Genomic DNA, 25,169 nt, shown 5'->3' on the forward strand with positions numbered 1-25,169 from the left:
CTACTATCTGACTTACTTTGTAAGCTGTGACCCAAAATATCAGTATCTTGAATATTATTGTGTGCCCCTTTGAAATCAGGGTCTCGAGAATTTATATTATAAAAGGGGTATTGATAATGACTAACTGTAGGCCGTCCTACATTTTACGTCTAGTTTTCTTCCAGTTTTATTGTTTAACGATGCATACCTATTGATATTATAGGCTAGCGTTATTATTGTGAAAATATACAGATTCTGTTGAACTTTGGTACGAAGATTTTGCCGCCTCAGATCATCATAAAATGACTCTGTTTGGGTCCAAAAATAATTTGGCTATCTCAAATTAATATTTTTAAGGTCCTTACCAAATGATAAAATTTCTTTAACCCTGTCATATAGCCATTTATATATTTTTTTGTCCTCCTACTATCCTCCTACTCCTACTCCTACCTACTTATTGAAAAAACAGTTTTATATAGCTATAGCAATGGATTGGAGAATTAAATTTTGCACTAAAAACATTCAAGTACCTATAGTATGTATAATTAGTAAAAATTTGCCTGTGTACAACAGTCATACATCAACTTTATTAAAACCTCTATTCTCTAAGGCCATCCTGTTTTCACCTCCGGGTCTTTGTTAATTTTTCTCAGGCACAAGGCTACAGCAATTACAGTTGTTCTCTATTACTAATGATTTCTTATGCCTCTATTCAAACGGTAAGTGATTGAAATAATAGCTCTGCGAGTATACGCCTATAATTATGAATCAATTCTGAATATTTTTCGTGTTGCGTTGATTTAAGTGTTTGTAATATTAATGTTTTTAAAAAAACAGAAGTTGTTTTTTTTAAATGTTCCCGTTTTTCTTTGTCTTTTTTTTTGTGGCACATCTAAAAATGAAAGTTGTTCACAAAAAATAATATGTATAATGCCTTAAAAATACCTTAATAACGGCAAACATTCCCTATTTACGAAATCTTGTAGGTAATACCCAAAAACTGTCATTTCCCATCATCATCATTTATATCATAAAAAAGCATATTTCCGTTTTCCAAGCAACCGTCCAATATTATGAGACGAGAACTTCAAATAACCAAACAGTCCATATCTGTGTGGTTTCTTAGTCGAAGTAATGATAATTGAGCTGATCGTACTTTCGCCGGAGACACTGACACAGTGGCCAGATTCCTTCACAATTAGTACAGCAATCGTGGTTATAGAATCTTATACGCGCCCTGTAGTGACACCATGATTTATGATACGAGTCACTAGGACAAAATGTAGTTGGTCTCCGAATACCTTCTGTAATCTCGGATTTGCTTAGTAGGGCACTTTTGAACCGGCGAAGAGGGCAAATCTGGGTGCATTTAGGTTGTAATTTGACATTCAACTGCTGAGTAGCCTAATAAAATAATCTTGATTTGATTTTGATTTTAATAATTACAAATACAAATATTAAGTATTGCATTTTAATACTATTATTCGTTCTGAAGTTATTAAAGTCATTCGAAACATAATAGAATTACAAACAATCGTACCAAAAGACTGAAGGCTGGTTAGATGCCTGTCTCCTGTTAACTTTCATAAGGTTCATTTGGTTTTTATTATCCGCTTCAGAAGTTGCGATACCTTTACAAATGAAACCGGATATGAGAAAGAAATATTTGTATATATTCAATAGAAATAATCCATTGTTAAGCAACTAAACTTTATTGACTAGATTTCTTTTAGTTACATGTGCAATCTTTTATCCGGAGCGTCAGAGTAAAGGTATCTGAATAAATAACATTATATTGGCACAAGAATCTATAAACGCCAAAAAAAATGTGTGCCTTTGTGGATCAGACAAAGGCAGGGAGCGAACCAACAACATATTCGCGCATAGTGACCTAAACCATTCGGCTATCCGTGCAGCCAGACTGTTCAACGTGCTTTGAAACACAATAACTCGCTAACCTACATTGTTTTTAAAAACAAACAATAAAACCTATCTAGTAACATTGCGTGCACGTCACAAATTGTCTGTCAGTTGTTTAATGCAATTTTTTAAACAAAAAATTGTTTTTCCAATTACATGCAATGTAACATGCGGTTTCTCTCCTGCGTTTATTGCGTCATGTGCATGCAGATTGGAGATTTAGAGGTTTTTTGCGTCTATATTTTTCTGGTTTTGTTTATTTGAGTAAAATTTATTGTATTGTTATATAATACTGTGTTTTAGGCTCAGGAGACAATAATGAAGGTTTGAGGCAGTTTTAGGAATCTATGGCCCAAAAAAGCTTGCCTTTTTGTCTAATTCTGAGGTTTGTCTAAAGTGACTGGAAAAGAAAAGTATTTTTGATTCATATTCCTCCGCTGGCCGGGTAGTTAAGTAGGCACTAGAACGGTTTAATTAAATTCGATTAAAATGTTACTTTATTTGTCTATTTGACGAATACACAAAAAATGGTTTTGTTTTCATAGCTTTTTTACAGTTTAGTACGCTTTTCAAAATCAAACTTAATAAAATTGGCGGAAGGCAGAGACTTTGTATGTTTTAATTTAATAAATAAATGAAAAAAACACCACAGTTTCATAAATTAAGAAATGGACAGTCTCAAAAATCATTGAAGCATGGTTACACCATTCAACAGTATGAGGACATAGCCTGTCAACGGATCGCGAGACACCGGCGGACGGCAAAAACTTAAACAGTGCTGATATTAATGAGACATAGCTGTATAATGCAATTAGTCTTGTAAACAAACCGAACATTCCAATTATGTGTAAAGAAATCGTTATAATGAGGTTTTTTTGATTGGTTTACCCATAGCTTGTAGTGGGTTTTACCTTACTCGATAATTGCCTATAAGGAACTTATTAAGTCATTGCGATTTTAAATACAAATTTGATTGTACCTTAGGTATATTTCTTAGCCACTTAGCGGAGAATAGATTATTAGCTATTTGTGTATGCAACAAGTGACAAGCTGTGTATTGAAAGCAAATAACGAAATATACAGCCGATGATTTCTTACATTTTATGTCTAGATACAATACAAAGGCTGTCTAATAAGTAATGGCTGAAGGTAGGCAATTAATTGAAATATGACACTGCTGTTTTCAAAGTCAATACAAGCAAGCAGCTTGGCAGCACTTTTCACAGAAACACGTTTTAGATCAACAAAGGAATATGTTCTTTATGCTTAACAGCATATAGTGCTAATTCACATCACAGTATTTCAAAGAAAAAGTACACTCACGGTCAAAAGTCGAAGCATACATTCCAAGCGTTTATGGGAAAAACAAAAGTGAAAAAGATGAAAGCGGTAACGTGTCTTCGAAACAAAAGTCGTTTTAAAACGTTCCCAGATACACAATAAGTGTTTGTGTGTTCGTAAGTCGTAATTGTCAAACGTAAGCGGATGAAACAGATGAAAGTGTTACGTAAGAAGTACCGAATTATATTAAAGCTATTAATTAGGTGTGGGCTTTCGCTTTTGTTCGCGTGAGATCTCGTGATGAAACCGTAGGAATAGAGCACGATACGTTTTGATGGCACGTCGCTGGTACCTTGTAATCGTGGGAGCGTTTCGTCATAAATGTGATCTAGGTGTTGGAGATGTACAAGGATTCTTAATTGTTCGTTGAAATGTAAGAGGCTACAGACAATATGCAAATTATGAAAAGAAATGAGCTGTGTAAATTGGTCTGTTGAAGCAAATTACGATGACCAATAGTTGAGACAAAATTGTACCATTTTCGTCATTACTGGAAATTATTTTCCTACTTGACTAGCGGGTCATAACTTGTGATGGCGAATAGGAACACTTTCGTATCATCATACAAAAAAGGGGTAAAGATAGAATAAGAATATTTCCAATTTCATTTTATAAAATTCACCTCTTTCAATAAAATTTACCTTAAAATGTTTTCCTTATAGTATTTATTCACCTCAATGTAAATTCTTTTATAGATGTAAACTCAATCCACGTTTTTACTTACCCAAACGGGTATTTATCCAATTCAATTGAAACTCGCCATCCGTATTTTCACTAGGGTCGCATAAGTTTCGATAGAATTGCGTGAAGTCGTAAATCTTCATTTCACATCACTACGAGACAGCCAGATGAATGATTATACAGCCCTTCTACTTTCATTTCTGAGTTGATCTTGAATTTATATCGGTATTTGATTTAATACCGTAGTTTTCAATTTGAGAACTGGTTTTCAATTAGGAATGGTAATAAAACTTTTGTATCGCAATACCATATTTTTGACTAATAGAATCTATATAAGACCATTTCTCAAACAAGTATAAAATGTTGTGTGTCATATTTTACACATAACAGCAAATCTATCTTGTGTCTGTCAGAACAAACAGTTTAACGATACAATAAAATTAGCATGACAAGAAAATCCGAAGGTTTCACTAAAATAAAATGTTGAACGAAATACGGAACAAATCGATGACACAAAACAATTTACGACGAAAAATAAATTAGTACATGAAACAGGACTATAAATTCGTCTGACAAAAGCTGTTTGAGACCAATAAAGTGAACAGGCTCACTTTCGCCGACTCACAGTGACTTGGAACATTGGCGGCACGAGCTATGAACACTAAAATTGGCTTATAATAATGCTAATATAATCTAACATCGAAACTATAATTAATGATATCGTTAAAGCTGTGGCAATCGTGGCAGGTTATCTGTTGGTTAGTGTCGCACAGACAATTATCAGTTGTATGACTATAATTATATAGCAATAAAGATATAAATAACGAAATGATCTGTGGTTTAATTTAGTTAAGTATAAAACGGTCGTTTTTGAAAAAATATTTTTTATATTCAATATATAGCAAGAGGACTAAATTAGAATTGATTTTTTGAAAAAAAATCCAAGGCCAGAAAATACTTTCTCATTTTTCTTTTTATGTGATGTAATTTCAATCTCTATACTGAGTACGTTCTAGATAGTTTTCGTAAAAAAAAAAAATATAAATAGTATGAATAAAATCTTCGACGAACAAGAATTCAATAATAGATCTGACGAAAGCCTTTGACACAACACAGCAACCTATTTGTCAATAAATTTTCTCAACCGCCTTTTATAACTCAAGTTATTATTATCTTTAACAATCACCGTCTGACACGCGATTCAAATTGAGAAATAAATAATTGAACTCGATGTTTGTTTTATCTGTTACCTGAAATTAATAACCTCGTAGAATTAATTACATGCTAAGTCACACCTTGTTGAATATGTCGTGAACATAAGTCACTATAAACGAAAGCTATTGTGAGGTTTAATTACAGTTTCGGTTTCAACAGACGTGACCTCAGGTCCATTGTACGTGCCCTCATTAAACTAATTGATAAATGTTATAGAATGGGATATAATAAGTTGGAGTGCCTCAGGGCAGCTTTTTTTGCCACTTATTGGTCGTTCGTGTGACCTTCGTTATTATAAGATATATTACGCCGCTATTGTTCCAATTCTGTAATGCTATTGTTTGGTCTAGACACTTTTATTATGCTGTCTTATTAGTTTTCTTTTTTTTTAATAAAACAAGAAGTTCGGTCAATCAATCAGCGTTTGCTATTTGTTTTTCCAGATGTCAATACAGAAACCTCATAAACAGGATGAAAGTGAGTAGAAATAAGGTAATACTTATTTCCATAAGCACGCCAATCATTAACTCTTACAACCAGTTTCGAAAGAAATTTTCTACCAGCAATTTTCTTTGCTCCATCGAGAAAACATTAAAATAATTAGCAAAAGTTTATGTAACGTATCTAATCTATACAAATGAGTAAATAATTGTCATTGCATTTAACCTACTGGTGATAAAATTTTACTTGACTCGCTGACATTTAAGTCGGCCATGTTCAAACCTATTTTGATTTCAGTCCAGCTCGCAGATTGACGTTTCGTTAGTCTTTTATGGAAAGTTAAACTGATTGATTGGTTGTTTGTCCTATTTGGAACTGATTTAGCAATCGTAAGCTTTATTATGCGTCATAACGAATACAATTTTTGGTGCAATGATTCGTATATGGACTGATGCAGTAACTTTTATTATCGCCTTGTCAACCTCGAGAATTTCGTCATATGATTCAGATTTAAAGTCGCTTTGTTTGTCATTTAATCGAGTTGGTCAATCGATTTATCGTATTGTACAAAAATGTCTTTGTCCTGAGCGAACTTGTTGTAAAGTTAAGTAAACAAGCTGCCCAAGGTGCAACGCTAACAAGAATACAATTGGAGAAGCAATTTAGTGCATATCATAAAACATTAAAATAGATACGAATATAAATCTCAAAAATCCTAGCTCATTGAAATTATAGTAATAAAATTCAAATCAACGTTCATATCCACTACAGTTAGCTCTTCAAACGAATCTATGAACATTCAAAAACAGCATTTATCTAATTAAGCTAAAGTTAATAATCCTATATCCTGGCTTCTAGCACTGTAAGTCTAAATTGGTGTACGTATCCTCGAAAGGCTCAGGAGGTATGCGCGGGCGCAAATGCCATGCTCCACTCCACCCGTAACGATATTTCAAATGTCAGAATCGTGATTTTTGTCGAGAAATGTTTCGCAACTGTTTCGGTGTACGGGGCTTCCATTATATATCTCTATTATGTGTGCTGGTATGCATTTTTCCCGCGGCCCCATTGACCAGTAACAAAGACTTTTGTACCACATGTTTGGTAAAGAGATCTCGTGAATAATGATTTCAAAGGTTAAAGGTACCTTGACAATGTCGAATGCTGATTGTATGACAGATCTGTGCAGATGTTACCTGTAACAAAAAAAACATTAAGAGAAACTTATCATCATCACATGAATGCTAGGACTGAACTTAAGCCTAATTTTGAGATTGCCAGAACAAGCCGTCTTGATGACATCAATTCATCAAAAAGAATTCTAGTCCGACTAATTTCAACCCAATTCGCAATTACGACTACTTTGTAAAATGGCGCTAGTGTTCAAATAGAACTTTGTATTAACCAACTGTTTCCCACGGCCCTTATACCCATTACTGCTTTATAATTAATAGGTACCTGAACAAACAAATCATAATTATCTTAGGCACTAAAACTATGACGACACAACACCTCACATGCTCTATACAGTATCAACTGCATATAAAGCTTCATACAGTAATAACTCTTATGAAATAGTGAACATACCAAGATTCCAATAAAAAGATTCAATGCAAATAAATTATTTATGAGATACAATTCTTTATGGCACTAATCTTATCAAATGCCCATGTGTAATGCAAATACCACTTTAATTCAAGCTTCAAGTCGAAGTAGGCAACATTAGAGTCACCGCGAAGATTCCCAACTATCTAACTAATGCGCTTATAATGGTACTATTATGTGCAGCCGGGGAAAGTAGGCAGGGTCGTTTAAATAAGACCTGACCAAGCTAGGACATACTGATACAAGAAGAAAATTAGTTAATAGATAAAATTAACAAGCCAGCTCATGATAGCAGACGAATTAATGACGATAAAAAGTATTTATGAGGGTATAAAACATCGGAATGCACGGTTTTTGCCTTAAAACATATAAATTAATATTAGGCCCTGCAAATGGTTTACATGGTAAATGTATTAAAGTCTAACACAAAAATCATTCCACATAGCACATTGCTTTTTTATAATGACTTTCGTAAGGATGATTCATGTATGAAACGGTTTACTCACGCGTATTTATCAGGATCGCCCGATCAATCCAATCCAATCGCCCGCGTTATTCCGCCGCAGCTCATGATTAAGGACTCCGGTTGGTTCCGAAAAGAGTTGGGCAGTCCCGATAAATATGTAGGAGGAAACCGTTGCATCATTGAAAACAACATTTCTTCTAAAATGCTAACTTCTATTAAATAGACACGCAAGTTAATGATGTAAGTTTTAAGTTCATCTTTCAAAATAATCATATGTCAACACAGATCGTGTCGGTAGCTAAGTCTGAGATAAGATTAAAACAACTAGAACTAGAGCAGTTTTTGAAATAGTGAAACGTGGTTTTGTTGCGAAAAGGCGATTGAATCATTTCGTTACATAGATTAAATCCATCATAATTTATTTTAGTTACATGTTTCATAATTGTTGAACTAAGTGAATTGAGCCAGCCATGGAATACTGTAATTCTATGATAACATGGAAAAGCGGTGTAACGCTTGATGGAAACATCGGATGCATAAATTCAACGCATTTAGCTTCTTCATGGTCTCATAACCATTGATAAACGATCCATTCTGAAATAATAGCTTTGGAAACTGGTGCCTTTACGAATGAGTACTCTAATGTCCAATCTATGTGATCTTTAGAGTGGAATAATGTTTTATTAGACGAAGGTCTGGTTAAGACGGTCGTGAATATTTAGTTTAAGGAATTCGCATCGGTCACGCCTGACCTCGCTTTGCGGAAGAAAGGTAACAGAGTCAAATTACTTCTTTTGTTTCATTGCTATTGATCAGTGGCGCGATAAGATTTTTTGCTCCATTAACTTCATCCTATTTCTTGTAGTATCATATGAAGGTAAACACAATCTTATTATAATGTCGTCGTAGATTAATAATTATAGGTACAGTCAGCAATCGGATCGGTTATAACCAATTCACTTAAAATTTTCTTGTTGGAAACCATATCAAGTAACGTGCAAAGAATTACGAAATAAATGAACCTCCATATTGACGTCAAGGTTTTTTCTTAAGAAATATATAGTATACCTTTATTACATCTATTACAGTTTCGAAACATAAATGAGTTGCTTTAGTTGTATGTTTTCTTCTTTTTAAGTCAAAGTTATTTACTTTTTGGGTTCTATACCCAAAGGGTTAAAACGAAACCCTATTACCGTATGTGGTGTGGTGTGGTGGACTGTATGTCACCAACAGTGATAGCCCCAAATAGTTTTTTTTACACATTATGTATTTCTGTTGCCGCTATAATAACAAGATTGAAAAACGGTTGATAAGATCAAATATGTGATCGGAGACCATTTTTTATTGCAAGTTAGCTTTTCTGTAGCCTAACCTTTAGTAATGCTAATGCGATTCCGAAAGATTTTTAGTTGACGTTTTTGAACTGACGAATTCTTTACTCTATATTTTGATGTTTACCGGTTTGAGGGCATGGCAAATAAAGATAGAGTAAAAAAACGACACTCCACAAACATAACTGTAAATGGTTTTCCCTGTAAGTATTTACTGCCTAAGTACGATTTCAGTTGGCCAACATGTAACAAACAAAATGATTAGCGATTTATCACAAATAGACCAGTCACGCAATGTTTCGCAATACTTGCGATATCACCTGAAACAAAGTCATCTTTTGTTCTCATTTTATCCTCAGTACTAACAAGGGGCGATTCTAGAACAAACGTAATATACGCTTAACATAATGAGTCAAAAATTATCACCGAATCTTTTTGGGAAATCCAATTATTTCGAAACAAGATCTACTTTACTTTGAAATGCAAATTCAATAAAAGTTCTTTGTCTGACACTACTTATCACATATTTTTATCGTCTACTTTGACAAGTTGTGTTACCTTTCTTGGCGACCTATTTCCAAGATCAGATCTCTCCAAACATTTATGATACGAGTCTAGTCATTTCTCAACTCGGTTAAGGTCTGCTACCAGTCTGACCTGTAGTTGAATGTCAGTACTTCATACGATGCAACTGCCATCTGACCTCTGCAACCCAATTACTGGGTACCTATTTTGTACTTAGACAGGTATCCGTGCTTTGGTTTAAACCCGTTGTGAAAGGCAAAATAAATATGTACAGGAGTCGTATTGTCTTTTTTTGTTTCAACGTCATCGTAAGTATTTGTTTCTTCAACATCTGAGTCATTGTCATTTTACTTAGCTTAAACATTACTCACAGGTTTACCGTTTGGACATTATTGACTTTTAACTGTTCATCCTTGACTTTTACCGATTGCCATTAGCATTTATTCATACGCAGGAGCATAAACATTGTTTGTGACCGATTTGTCCTAAACTCCCAAGTCACGAATCCAAATCGCTTTTATTTCTTTTAATGTTATATGTAACCTTGGTATTGTTTATTTTTACCAACGATTGTCTGGATTGTAAATCGTACCGTAAAATTGTGTATCTAATTTTCTTGGATATCAATCATGTTATGTCAGCTTTTGTTGGGATATTTTAAAACTTCGCTATATCAGGCTTATTTATGGCTTCCATTGGAAAATACCAGTCTTATTTAACATTACATGGGTACTCACAATTTCGTAACTTTTACTAGGTCATCTCATTGAATTTAGACTTCTTGTATTCCGTTTCAATAAACGATCGTGATGATTATTGGCATGACCATCGCAAGCAAAGCGAATGAAGGTTAATTATTTATTGCAAAAGTAGGTAGCTTGTTTTTAACGATACCGATAAATAAAAATCGTAAAAAGTTATACAACGAGAACTTCATTTTTCTGATTTTAAATTACCCTAACTTAGGTTCTGCCTACACTTTTGTTTCAAACTTTTTGTAGAAACCTAGACTTGGTGTAACTTCGCTGGTAATAAAGTAGTGCCATAACATATAAGTTGTTTTCAACAAGAATGCCTTTATAAAGGTTTGTTAATCAATGAAAAACACGAAACATTATCCGCAGCAACCATTTTTGTAAAAGAACTTTCTTTGAAACTACTTTCTCAACATTTTTGATTTTCATAACATGGTCGACTTCTGCCATCGTTTCGATAATAACAACACTTAATACCGATGATTCGTGTTTCGTGATTCGTGCTAAAAATTTCAAATTTTGAACAGATATCGCTCTCAACGATACAATTATTCTGCAATAAGGTTTTACGATTATATTTTATAATAATACATTATCACATTTTAAGTTTAAAATTGTCAGTTTTTTTCTTAAAAAAGGAATGAAAAAGAAAAACGAACAGTCACACGTATGTTTTAGTGATCTCCATCCATTTTGGCAAAAACTCCAAGATACTGATACTTTACAGAAAAGAACAGAACAGTACAAAGAAAAGTAACGAATTCAAAGCATAAGTTAACAAACCATTACTCCAATCAATCTAAAAGCTAATTGAACAAGTCAGCACTTTTAAAAACGCTGTGAACATCGACGCTAGTGACAAATTGTCGGAATGCTAACGTCCTAACAATTTATTAAGATCAGAGCGATCATTGGAGCGCGGTGAAACGCTTTCTATGCAGTCTGACGCGGTGACGAGCCATTCTGCGAGCGAGTCTGTTATAAGGGAACTGTCACTAAGTGTTCATTATTCACTAATGTAAGTGTACATTCGAACACGAATTTTTGGAGATATCATTGGCGAATCTCTTCAAAATGGCGTCTATTATACGTTACTTGTTTTCGTTTTTATGGTACAGTTTTTTCGGATATGAAATTAACAGTTTATTCGCCCTACTATGTGTAGAGCGGAAGGGATTGTCAGACATTTACTGACTAAAACCCGCCCATGATTTTTCCTTTGTCCTACAAGTTTTCTGGAAATACGTCTCCATTTTCTTTTTCATCTTTAATCAGATCAATTGTAGGACGTAAGACTATCAACCACAAACGCGTAACATTGACATTCGATTATAATATTCTTACTCAGAGTTCTTACACCAAACATTCTGACTGTTTTAAACATCCCAATCAACATAAAAATTTCTACACCAATTCAATTTGACGTCACTCAAATTCAACAACAGTACCTACATACAATACACGACAATGGTTAGGAAACACGGCTGGTTGACCACAAGGTCTCGTGGAAGTCCGTCCGGTTACCCGATCATAACTCTTCCATTCGTACTACTGAGATTTAATTAGGTAAGTAATATTCACAGGTATTTATCAGCTAGCATTATTTGTTCGCGATTTCTCATTATTTGAGGTTCTCGTCTAACTTCTGTCTAGGTTATAATGAAATGAAATTTGCTGATTTTTTAGTAGCATTTACGCTTACATGGAATATTCTTTAGTTTCCGAACGAGCGGTAGCTTCAATAGCAGACTGACCTACAGACTGACACTAGTTTTTAATATTGTCCATATATAAATTGTTTGACGTTCAAAAGTGCTTGGTCTAATTGAAATAAAGAATTTGACTTTGACTTTATTTACCTTTTCAAGCGAGTAAAATCTTCCATTTACACTATGACTGTTAGATATACCAAACCGATTAGTGTTTTTAGTGCTAAAAACCTTCTAGATCATTTCACGATTTCAAACTGTCATTCTATTGTTTGTTTGGAAAAGTGTTTTTTGATTGTACGTTTATCAATCGTGAATAGCGAAAACAACAACTCCATTCAACAAGTTGGTAGTTAAGTAAACTGAAAGACACTGTTCTTTTATTTCTTGTTTATGTTATAAACTACTTGTTAAAACTTGGAAAACTTTAATTCTTTTCCTAAGGAGCTCAGTTAGCAGACATACAATTTCTAATAATAGACCAGTGAAATAATAAAACAGTGCCAGAGTTTAATTCAGAGCCTGAAACATCAACAAAATTTGTATCAAGATATCTTTAGAAAAGGAGAAATAGAAGGACAATAGAGACTAGAGAAATTTTTAACCTTCAACAGTGAAAAGAAGATAACCGATCCAGAGAACAATTTTTTTTAAATAATGTTCAAATCAGTCCGGCAACGTTCCTTTACACGCCACTTGGTCAAAGAAAACTAAAGCATCGAACATTCTAGAAACAGCCTCAGATAATCCAGATTAAATTTTCAATAGAATCTCAAGACCTTTAGACCATGCCTTTACACCGAACCAAATACAGTAGCGACAATTAATGTAAATACGATAAATGGTCGAAGGCCAATCGATGTCGCAAACGTAACCACATTTAGCACCTTTTGCAATTCTATTTGTACTGCTCAAGTGTAATAAAAGATACAATTTAGTGTTGCTTTTTAAAATTAGCTGTTGTTTTCGTGTCTGTAGCTATGTGTTAATTAATGATCGGTTGTTTTTAAGTTACCATAAATAGCTTCGTCAATAATTGTGATTCGATTCACTTTAAATAAATTGCCTTGAAGGAACCTCCATTGAAAATACTCCATATTTATTAGCCTAACAACCCTGTACCTGTTTATCTAAACGGCCCTTAACTAGGCATCTCGTAAAGGAAGAACAATTAATAATAAAATATGCAATTTATTTACGAAGACAACCGACTCTTTCATTAGTTTCTTCATAAATACTACTTAGACTGCTCAGAACCCATTCAACGAAGTTTCCAAACGACAGGCCATCGGCTGCCTAAGAAAAATGGTCTAATTAGTATAACTCAAGCAATTCGTATCACAGAACTGGTTCGCGTGCGTGCAACTGGAACTCATTAAGCTTTCAAACTATCATCCTCGGTTATTCTATTAAGCCAGTAGGGTAGACGTGCTATTACGCAGGGCGCGAAACTCAGGCCAATTTCGAGGTCTACCATTAACTTAATAATGAGGAAATTATTCAGACCTCACTTTAAAACGAACTCACGTCTCGTGTTTTCATCATCCAAAGCGCCCGACCAAATTGCTTGCGATATGAACTTACACTTACGTAGTTTGATAACAGATTTAACTTTTATGACTATAACATTAAGGTCCAAAGTTAATTCTGTTAGTATCTGAATGATAACTCGTATTGATTATATTCGAATCGATTGCAGTCTATTGCAAAACACTTTTGTTTATTTCATTGTTTTAAAGTGGGTGGTCCTTGTTCTTTATTCGAAATTACTGTTTGACATTTCGTTTTTATTACCGGCCTATTACAAGACTCATCGCATAATATGGCGGCGAATCGTAGAAGAGGCAAAGTGCAAAAAGGTTGTATTTTAAAATGTAGATAGTAAAACCAGCACAGCAATGACCTCAGACCTCTGTATGTAACCAACCGGCTCTGAAAAAACAGTGCCAATGCCACCTGAAGATAAAAAAACATCCAGTTTTTTTTTAAGAATTGTCAAACAAGTTTGGCCGTCCACTGTTTTTTGTTAAATTCATTTTTATGATATCAAGAGTTTCATTGAAAATATTATACTTACGCAAAAATGGTGTTTCACTTTCAATCGATTTCTTAGGACTTGCTTAAATTCCTTTGCGTTTCTCAATGACAGAAAGATTTAAATAAGTGCGCTAATTGACATTTCATTACTATAGACACCTACACAAGTTAAAAAAAAGAAAGTGAAGCTGATGAATATTTTAGGCTCGAATAACTAAAATCATGAAATTGACATTTTATAGATATGGTAAAAAGAAAGTCAAAAGAATGGAAACCAGTCAGGCGCATTTTTAATAAATACTTAAGCAGTAATTATGACGTGGATTGTGCAACGTTTTTTTAAACATCAGAATTTTAGAGTTCTCTTGCGTTCTTTGATGTTTTTGAAGTACCTTTTATTTCCATCCCATTGTTTTGTTTAAGTATTTAATTATTAATCTTTTTGTACTATCGCATTCCCCTGCTGGACATAGGCCTCTCCAAGTGCACGCCACTGAGATCGATTTTCAGCTTCTCGCATCCAGCTTCTGCCAGCCGTCTTATGCGTCTGCGATAGGCTGATGATGATGATGATGATGATGACTAAATTAAGTTTTGTTTTGAGCTTTAGAATGTTTCTACTCAAATGTTTTTCTTCGGCGTTTAAGATCCAATCGGGTGGATAAAAAATTGATTCATTTGAGGGAATCAAACTGAAGTTGATATATCTCGTGCTGTTAAAAGTATTTCTTACTTTTAACACCATTCGAAATGTTTTTATGCATGCTTCTGTTCTGTAGTTTCTAGTTCATTTTCCATCATGCTTATTTAGCTTGTATAATGCTCACCAATGATATAATTTACAAAGTCGTGCTCACAATATAAGATTCACAGTACACATCAACAGGAATATTCATAGCGTCGTTAAATCAAAGTGCTTAAGGTTCATTTTCCTTTACTAAGGTGTTAATAAATTGGTGCATAGTACAGTGTGTTTTAATGGCCGTGAGAACGTCTCTATATCCAAGCAATAGAGTTGCTTTTCCTTTAACAAAATATCAACAACTTGGTCCACCTCACGATGTAGTTCGATAGGTTGATATAGTGAAAACGTTCTTATGTTAAAGCGATAAGGTAGGTTTTCCTTTACCATGGTTTCAATAACTTGCAAGATGGAAAGATGGATGAATCGTTGCCGTGAGAAAGTATTGCATAATGTTGTAAAAGAATGTTGCTTCTCGTTTCCTCAATACTTATCAAACGGATGCATTGATCGACAAGCTATTGATTTAAATTATTTTTATGCTGTAGGTAGATCTTTAAAAGCTCTATGTATTGGCCAGTTGCAACTTCGTTGTCAATGCAATCGGACGTCCGGACCTTTAATATAGACAGCTTTTACATATTGTAATTAACAATGTTATTGAAAAGTACTGGGTTTTATATTTTTACACAAACAATAATGGAATTTATCATGTTTAAATGTAAAAACGTGGTAAAAGTTCGCTAACTATTTATGTAACGTCAAAAGATTGATTAAAGTGGCTAAACGAAGTTTTTTATCATAATATTATTAATAGGTTATTACGTAAGTTATAAAATCTATCGGCCTCGTAACTTTTTATTGAAATTAAAAGCGGACAAGTAATTAATAACTTTTTTTTTATCTTCAATCAACGATGCAATACTATTTAATAATTATGCAAAAAAAATATTAATACGTGAGGAAAAAGTATACCGAGAAGTGACTACTTTTAAAAGATATCAATATAATGTATTTAGTTACGTGTAAAAAAATAATAAAAAGGTACTTAAGTTGAAAAGCAAAGCCTTGTCCGCAGGTAACACAAATTAAACTTAAACAATACCCAATAAAGTTCAAATTTCAATAAAAGCAGAATCAAGCAACAGATGATTATCCCCTTCCTTTATCATTGATCAAATAAAACTGTTAATTTTAATGTTAACAAGTACTGGCTTTATAGAATCGAGCAAAAAGACCGTTTATCCGTTTAAAACAAAATTAAACTGAGTGACGAACACTAGACGTTCGAAATTTGAAATCGTAGCTGTATGTTAATGACCCTTTAAATGGTAGTTCGAATAAATTAAGATCGCTTATAAATTAAGTGGGACTTTAATCGAATAATTTTGAACCGATACTGAATTATAAATCGCCATTTTGAACTTTATGTGACAGAATGACAGAGCTTAACAATTACTTCGCATATGCTTAAGATTGGATCGATCTTTGATTTGTTGCTCAAAATTATACGTATTTGGAAGCACGCTTCACAAACATTGTGTTTACTCAAGTCAAAAATATAAAACCTTTTTTAATTTATGTCAGACTTTTGTTACAGAATAATTAGCATAAAAGTTTTTCAACTCTTACACTGGGATAACCTTACACAAGTGAAGAAAATACTTACCTTACAAAATCCACATTATTACGTAACGCATAATCATATTATGTTTAGTCACTTTCTTATCCAGCTAGCTTTATAACAAGCTACATAATTCAACAGTTTATTCCAACAAAGTGAACACGCCCAATATTATGTAAATTACCAAAATTTCTCCCATGAGGGTCATCCGAATCTTTTGACCGAGACCTAGTGTTATATAACAAGCTTAACGTTATCAGGTGTTATTGTTATATCGGCGAAAGTACCAGGTGCGATACCGGCTTTAAATTTCGAATTTCTCCGCGACCGGTTTTGTATTCGTTATTGATTTTGTTATAGATCTTGTCTACATACTTACAGAAACAAGGCTATGCTGGCTGTAAAGATTTTATCATTACTGGCCGGTTGTGTCGATGTGAAAAGAAATAAAAAAACATTAAAGAAAAAAAAACTGGTGATAGAAATTTAAAAATGGAATTGTCAAATTGAATATGAATGCGAGGCCTCTTGAACTCTTGTCATAAAGTAAGTGTTTAGGCTTTCTAATTACTAAAATAAGCAAAATATATCGCGAATAACTGCTTACATAAGAAAATATTATGTGTTTATAGGAACAAAAATCTTTCAATAAAATTTACGACTTCTAACCGGATGTTAATGCCTAAGCAGAATTTCTTAACTAAGTTGTTTACTTCGTAAGTAAGTGTGAATGAATTTAATTTTGCAAGTCTCGTAATAAAAATAAACAATACAAATAATGGGAATAAGGAGGTCACTGAACCTCTGCTTAGTCGTAATAATTATGCGTTTAATTGCATCAGCTGACAATGAGCTGTCTCGTCATTTTCTGAGCAGAGAAAATTTGTTGTGAGATTAATTTTAAAGCTAATTATAATCACAAACATATTAAGCATTATTTACATTTTTATTTTTATTTTTAAATAACAAATTGAATAACAGCATTTTTCATAATATTTAAATTGAATAAGTATACAATTTGAGCTGTTCCTACTTATAATTTAATTACGTGCGATATTTTGTTACGTTACGGCAGCAAATAATTCCTTGACGTCAAAAATAATGATAGATAATCTTTTCAAATCTTTACGATTTTAAGCACCTATACACTATTAAAATCTTATGTTTCGTTCGCGGAAATTTTCCACGCTATTAACTGGCACCAAGTGACCTTTCGTGAAATTAATTTTGCATTTTAAACAGCATTAGACATTGGTGTCTTTAATGCTATGTCCATTCGTGTCACTGTTTTTTATAAACATAAACGATCTTGACATTTTGCTCAAATCCGTGGCAGACGCTCATTTGTTTTGTTTATAAATTGGCAACACAGATAACGAATTAACTTTTTTAAATTGACTAAAGAGTTTGACAATGAGCCTATACGTATACAACCTGTTTTCGCTTGGAAGGGCAATGTATCCTAAAGCAATAAACAACTGGTTGGGCGAAAAAACTTTGGTTAGATCTGCGGTCATCAACACTTGATTAAACTAATTGATAATCGAAGTGACAGGAACGATTTATAAGCTTTTTCAATAGTTATTTTTTTTGTGTGGAAAAAGTCCAATTTTGTTAGTTAATTTTAAAACCCACCTTAAAATTAGCGAGGCTCCGCAAACCCGCGTACCACAATCTGTAACAAAAAAAAACATTGACATTAAAAGTGAAATAAAAAAATCCAATTTAACTTTAATTAACTTAGCAACATAAACACCTACATACGGAAGTTAAGAACGAGATTAAGTAACATAATAATAACATTATCTATACAACATATAACTTTGAACGAAAGTGAAATTAATGAAAGTAAGAGGTGATCAAGACGCCATATTGACGAAACAAATGATGCGCGCGTATTTTGAACCTGTTCCGATGTGTGGGTGTGGTATGTTTACACATTTACGCACACATGTGAACGCTATAAAATTATAGACTCCCGCTGTTTTTTACTCGTGGCGTCTTGTTGTTTTTTGTGATTTAGAACTGTCAAAATTAGTTTGTTTATGTTTTTGCCGTAAGTTTTTGTTATGATTTTATAGTTGTAATGTAAGTAAGTTATTTGGTGTTTTTGCAGGTTTAGTACTTAAATAGTTTGCAGTTCTTTTGAGACTGGTTTATAGTTAAAGAAAAAGAAGAAATACTTTTTTTAATTTAGCTAGTATTTAAGCGTATAGTAATCCCCTTTGACCCATCGCCAAAGTTCATGAAAATGTTGGTAAAGTCAATGCAAAAATCCCGCTGAAGTGGACAACTGTGACAATAATGCTGTTTTTCATTCTAAAGCTTACTTTATTTAGTAAAACAGTAATACAATCCGTATTCCAGTTCGAACTTGAGTTTTTGAACTCTTAAGAATAATCTCGAACATTCTGAACCAAGTCACGTACATCATTTTGGTGTAGGTCCTTTTCGTGACAGAGTACCGCTAAGCTGGTCGTAAATAACACTCAGACATCAGCTGAGTACATAACTTTAGCTAAACATGGTTGAACTGCCAGATTAAAGTGGAATTGTGGAAGGGAGACACCGCTATGCACGGTGTATATCTCTGACTCGCTTGCACAATCATTTTCTTTTAGCATTAAAAATGTTTTGTTTAACAATTTTTATTTGTATTTGAGAATCTATATTTTAGGGATTGGTTCACGGTCTTTTATTTATTTATTTATTGACAATCTCTGGGAGACTTACAGCCAAATATGTCGTAATAGAAAAATCTGTGGAGATTGTCAGCCAATAACAAGTCTCCCCTCACAGGGAAGTCTTGTAATCATTAGATTAGTTGAAACATTTTTATTTTTTGTATCGAGCCCAAAATGCCTCGCTGGCGCAATAAAGCAAACCGTACGTCTATTTCTAAATACAAAAAGAATAAAAAAATAGTTCTCAAGTTTGTAGTCAAATTAAAACCCGTCACAAAGTTATTCAATAAACTAATTGACGTTCAAAATAACAAGTGAAAATCTTTCTTGTGAATGTTCGTGTTGGAGCGTTCGACATGACGTATGAACATGAGTATGACAGATGGCTCTACAACGTTGGTACATAACAGATGGTAAGAAACATCGTCTCGTTACGTAACTCGAAAACTCGCTTTTGAGATTTCGATTCGACAAGTTTGCGGTATTTAAAAATTTCAATGTCTCGAAACTTTTAGTCGTGGAGAAAGACCACTTGAAAACAATATTTTTATTAAAAAAAATGTTTTTTAGCATACTGCCTGGCCACTATTTCAACGCAAGAAAAAAAAGAAACTCCCGATTTGATTTATTTTCTATTCGATAGCTAACTTAAAACTTCTATTTTCAAATCAATGCGATAATCAAATAGATTGTCATTTTCATCATTATTCTGTTCAAGCAAGGAGGTTCTATTTTCAAATCTTCGACTATTTATAGCCAGTTGTAGTGATGTACATCTTACATTACGTACTATCGATAACGTGTTTCGTCTCAGACGCGTTCGACGTCCATCGACACGTATTTAATAACGTGAATGAACTCAAGAACGCTATTATTGAATCCTAATAAGCACCGTAATCAACCGTCTAGTGCACTGGATTGCTTGATTTAGGTTTAAGAGTTACGTGACGGGATTATTCAAATAAATTGAAGTAGAAAATTTAATAGTTGCCCAAATAAAAAAAGCCTATTCATAAAAATAATAGTTTTCATTAAAGTATTTTCAATAAATCCTACCAAAGATGTTGGTATAAATTTCGTAATATTCATGAAATAACATGACCTTTGTGTTCGTATTGATTGACAGCAATTAGCAATAAGTTAACCACAACCAATTACGTGAAAATAATGATGGTCGAACACCAAAATGTAATTCTAATTTAAGTTCCCGTTAAATCTCATTCTGTTTCTCAATTAAAGGGCACAGTGTGAATAATTAACGTTAACCTAAATAAGCATTATTAAGACCTTCTTTAGCACATGTACAAAGAAGGATTTAATACTTAAGTAAATACTAAAATAGTTAGAATAGTCAAATTCATAATACATCTAAACGACAAAAAAAATAAGCATTATTAATTTAAAGTTATATACAAAGGAATTTCGTCACTACTTTTAAATTCCATTCCATGTTCAAATTCTGTTGGATTAATAGCAAGAATGCATGATTGATGCGCATTATTTACACGTAGTTACGTTGAATATTATGGTCGTAAGCCTCATGAATGTTATGAAAAAGCAACAGGTTGTTGCGATGTAAAATTAATAAGGCCTTAGACGTTATTCGATAATAATTAGCTATTACATAATTTATATATGATTTGACAATATCCAATTGAAGTTACATTATCAACCGTATGGCTATTGATCTAAAGCCCTAAATTGTTTTAGCGAAACATGTTTACGATTTAAACTCTTAGAAGTTTTTTACATTGTAAGTAATTTTAAATAGATGTTTGGACATCGAATGCTCTTGAACAGCAAATTAAAAAAGTAAAGAAAAAAAATCTCAAATTAAGTATTCATTGATTTGAAAAAAACTTGTTTAAAAAAGTAGTGCAACAAGTCTCCTTTGAAAAAAAGAACACGATTCGACATTTGAATGTCACAAACATTTAAATTCGAAACGTTAAAGAGTGACAAAAGGCTTTAAATAAGGCAAGCTGTACACAATACGCTTTGTATGCGTTTTAAATTTGTTTCATTAGTATTGGTCGCTTGAAAGCTTCGTGCTAACTAATAGACACCTGTTCAAGATTTGTATTATTTCCCTTTGTAGTAACATTGATGCTAGAAAGTTGGAGTAAACAAATATCTTCTTTATTGAAAGAAAGAACCTCAGAGTCGAATTGATAGTAGGTAACTAATAAAAATAAAAATTACAATTGACACATCCAGTGTTTCTTCGTCCATTTCTCCGCAGAGTCGGGTAACAAACAACAATAAGTTTTACAACCATAATGTACGATTAAAAACTACAGACGCGAGTAGACTTAATTATTTTTTACATGCAATCACTTTCTTGACATTGTCTTGTAGAATTATAAGCCATATCCAACAGACGCCATTGTTATTCTCCCGCCGTTATGTAAGCTTGTGAACGTATTCTCTCTAGTCTATTGTCAGTTTGACATGAGAACATGGGCTTTCTACGTAAGTATGTAAAAAAAAGCAGTTTTGTCCATGAGTAGATCACGGAGTCAACGTAGTAATATAAGTATATTGAATTCATAATTCGAACGATTGTCTTTTTTTCTGTGGCGATGGCTCATATTTTATTTTTGAATGTGGAACTTGATTGGCATTTATTTTGTTAATGTCATTATTTGTTGTTTAGGTATATTAGGTAGAATTTTGATTATCTTATTTCATAAATCAAATATATGTATTTTATTATGTTAGACAATCGAAACGTAATATAAACTTTGATTTATTTATAAAACTGGAATTTTAAAATTATTTTATTGAAACCAAAACTGGTTTCTCACAAACAAAATCTAGTCTTGTACTTTTATTAAAATTTTATTAAATATAGTTTCAGTAAATAACCCATACGTTGCATAACAAACATCCGTATAATGTGTACAACATTCCAATAAAACTCCAAAACAGCTGAGCACATACAGATGTATAAACTATTCTAATTGAGTCAAAAAATGTTGCGTAAATCCGAAATATTAGTATCTCTTAGCTAAAGCTGATATTCTTTCAAAATAATGTACAGTACAGCATTAAGATTATTAAAAACATCTAGAACATTTATTTCTGACTTACAAAAAGGCTAACACGACACAAACCTTTTTGCTCTTCTACGACATTTAAAAAGTATTCAAAGACAAACGTCTAATTTTCTGCATCTTGACGCAGCGTTATTCGCGGGAAATGTAGAAAAAAGAACAGTTCGTTAAACAGTCTAACAAGCAATTCATTTTAGCTATTATCGGATATTAAGAGATAATGCATGTACACATACGTTTGACAATGAAATCTTATAAATCTTTGGAATCCAAACATTCTGCACATCCGAAGAGATATATCTTACATTTGATCACGTATCTGTGTTTCTGCAACTAAGATGGCGTCGTTTGTCATATTGGTATACAATACAACGTTAAAATCACGCGCATGATGCTATAATGTGACGGTATGCGAAGCATTGGTTTCCGTGCATGATCACAAATTAATCGTTGATTCAGGATATCTTTGTATTAGGCGCCATGGTTTTGACGTTTGGCGGACATTCCTAGAGATATTGAAGTGAATGAATTAAGTAGAGTTATGTCTTTAAGTAATGTTTATAATTTTGAGAAGCTTTTTACCTTCTATCATTTTAGCTAAGAGCTCATTTTAAGAGATTAATAGTTTTCCTAGACGATTATGAATTCTGCAAGAATTCCATTTTCAAAGAAAGTTTTTAAAAGCGGCTTTCTTCCTGTCCTTTATAAACTTTCTTGCTATGCCCGACAGGGTCCATAATTGTTGTTCTTTCATTTTACCAACTAGTTTCTGTTCGATATACATTATAGAATGCAATAAAGTTATTAGGTATTGTGAAATTAACCACTTCCAAAGACGTAAGGCCATGTCTTTTCTATTCTCCACGATGTAATCCAGTAGCTTAATTCTGGAATAGCTACAAGAAAACAAAACACGATTACATCATACGAAAGCGAATACTAAAACGACGAAAACAAATAAAAATAATCTTTAAGAAGAATTATAGCATGGAAACTGTACTAATTACGTGGTAGAGAAATACTCGTGTTTTTAATTGGTCATTGTTACTTCACGTTAGTCATAGACGTGGCTAACAAATGAATTAACGTTACGATTACAAGAAGATTTGTTTTGGTTTCACTTTGATACTTTTACGTAAAATTACAGTTAGAAAATAAGTTGAATTGAGAATTATTGACTGTCATTTCGCGGTTTACTTCATTTGTTTTTGGGGTTCTTTTTGGGCCTTCACGCTTCTGCAGTGCTCCAGACATATATACATATATAGGTATAGTCCTCCTTATCGTTTTCTATAACAGCGACCCTTGGCAATTCGCTTCCTAGCGTGGTCCCTGATGTGACTCGCTAGACCGAGTTTGAATTTAAACACTCGGTCGCAAACGCTGCAGTAAAGTTGACCCGCAGAATTGAGAGTATAGGTGTACGACCTCTCTTTTTGGGCTTGGCGCATTTCGACTCCAAGCATGCTTAAGTACTGTAACACATACCTATTGATGGTTTTAAAACTATTTTCAATTAGAGAGTTGTGCCCATGATGTGTAGAGTTAGTGGAATTGTCGATAGCATTCTCAACATCATTAGCGACAAGCCATGCCGTCCCATTCTGTGTCATTGAGTTCATGTGTCTACATCTGAGTGCGCCAGATGCGTCAGGAGTGTGAGGCTTATATGCGTTAGTGTGAATTTAATTCTATTACTAGTTAGTTTTAAGTTGCATATACTATTACCATCATATGGGTGAAGGTCAGAAATAAAGATTGAATTTATTTTACTTTATCTGCTGTTTTGTCCAACACTGATTTTCTATATGGTAAGAGTCTCTCAGTACTTGGTCATATAAAGACTAACATTCATATAAAAGGAATATAACTCCATCTTACCAATTAACATGTTTGTGTGTAGAACATCAAAATAAAATTCGTGACAAACTATTTTCGCATCCAAACTCTTTCGTTTCTGTGACCTTGGATTTCAATGTCGAAAAGGAACTGTATTTTTATAACCCCTGACATATACAGTCATAATAAAGACATTTAATTAAGTTTCTTGTTGTATTCTAAAAATAAACAAAAGCAAACTGCAATTAAGATTTAAATAGCATCCAATCAAATTCATAGACACATCGTCTATGCTCGTCTTTATGGTTGCACGCCACCGTGTGTCAGGTACAATGATATGCCAGAGACAAGGGCGTTCTTTTATAGTTAATTACTCGATTGGTTTGTTACCTTCAGATGTCAGTACTTCATAAAGATTCCGGTTACAAGGAAAAGTTTTGACGCCAAATGTTTAAATAACAAACTCAAAACCAAAAAATTACTTGATTATTCAATAGATCTACCTATTTCATTCAAAAAGACTTCGAAACGTCCATGTAAATCGTCAGTATCTCTTTATGTTTCGTGGGCACCACAAACCATTTTCAAAACGTTTGCCAAATAAAGTGGTTAAAAAAAATCTGAAGAAGTAAAAGATACATACACATGCTAGAGAGACCTTCTACATTTTGAAAGCTGGTCACTAAACGTCCCCATGATCTTATTTTAACGAGCCACTTACTTCCATACATGGACAATAATGGCCTCACAGTGTACTATACCCCATATGGCTGAGGGACAATAAAATAAACTTCGTAACATACCAATACAGAAACAACTTTCGTTCGCTGTTTAACCAAATTTAATCCGCGCATTATGTCGTTTTCCCGCGCTTTCTATTCTAGTGTCGGTCGCGGTGCGCACGCGCATACTATAGCGATCGATTTTACTCGCAACAGGTGTGCGTTTACGATTGTCTCTGGCTATCTGCATGTACTTTATAGCTTAGTATTGTTAGGTTTTATCGTATCGATTTCTGGAATAGATTTTCGATTATTATTAGTATTGATACTTGGTATTTGTATGTAGGCAAACAACGTAGGGAGTCGAAGATTAAGACAGCTAATAAGAATACGGACAAGATAATATTTTTTAATGGAGATGGTCTTGTTTTATTGTTATAAAAATGACATAAAACGAAATAATGTCACCTTGACTTTTAACGCAGACATTAAAA

The 25,169-nt window shown here is 33.3% G+C and overlaps 1 protein-coding gene across 2 annotated transcripts in view; it reads right to left on the bottom strand.

Moving 5' to 3' along the window:
• The window catches only part of LOC113497218, a 145,607-nt gene that overhangs the window by 93,541 nt on the left and 26,897 nt on the right, over positions 1 to 25,169 (bottom strand). For both annotated transcript variants that reach the window (XM_026876661.1, XM_026876678.1), the window contains exon 2: positions 18,010 to 18,049. The gene's annotated coding sequence lies outside the window, so the exon portion shown is untranslated. The remainder of the gene's footprint in view (positions 1 to 18,009; positions 18,050 to 25,169) is intronic.

The sequence above is a fragment of the Trichoplusia ni genome, chromosome 1 (assembly GCF_003590095.1).
Source record: "Trichoplusia ni isolate ovarian cell line Hi5 chromosome 1, tn1, whole genome shotgun sequence".
Lineage (NCBI taxonomy): Eukaryota > Metazoa > Arthropoda > Insecta > Lepidoptera > Noctuidae > Trichoplusia > Trichoplusia ni.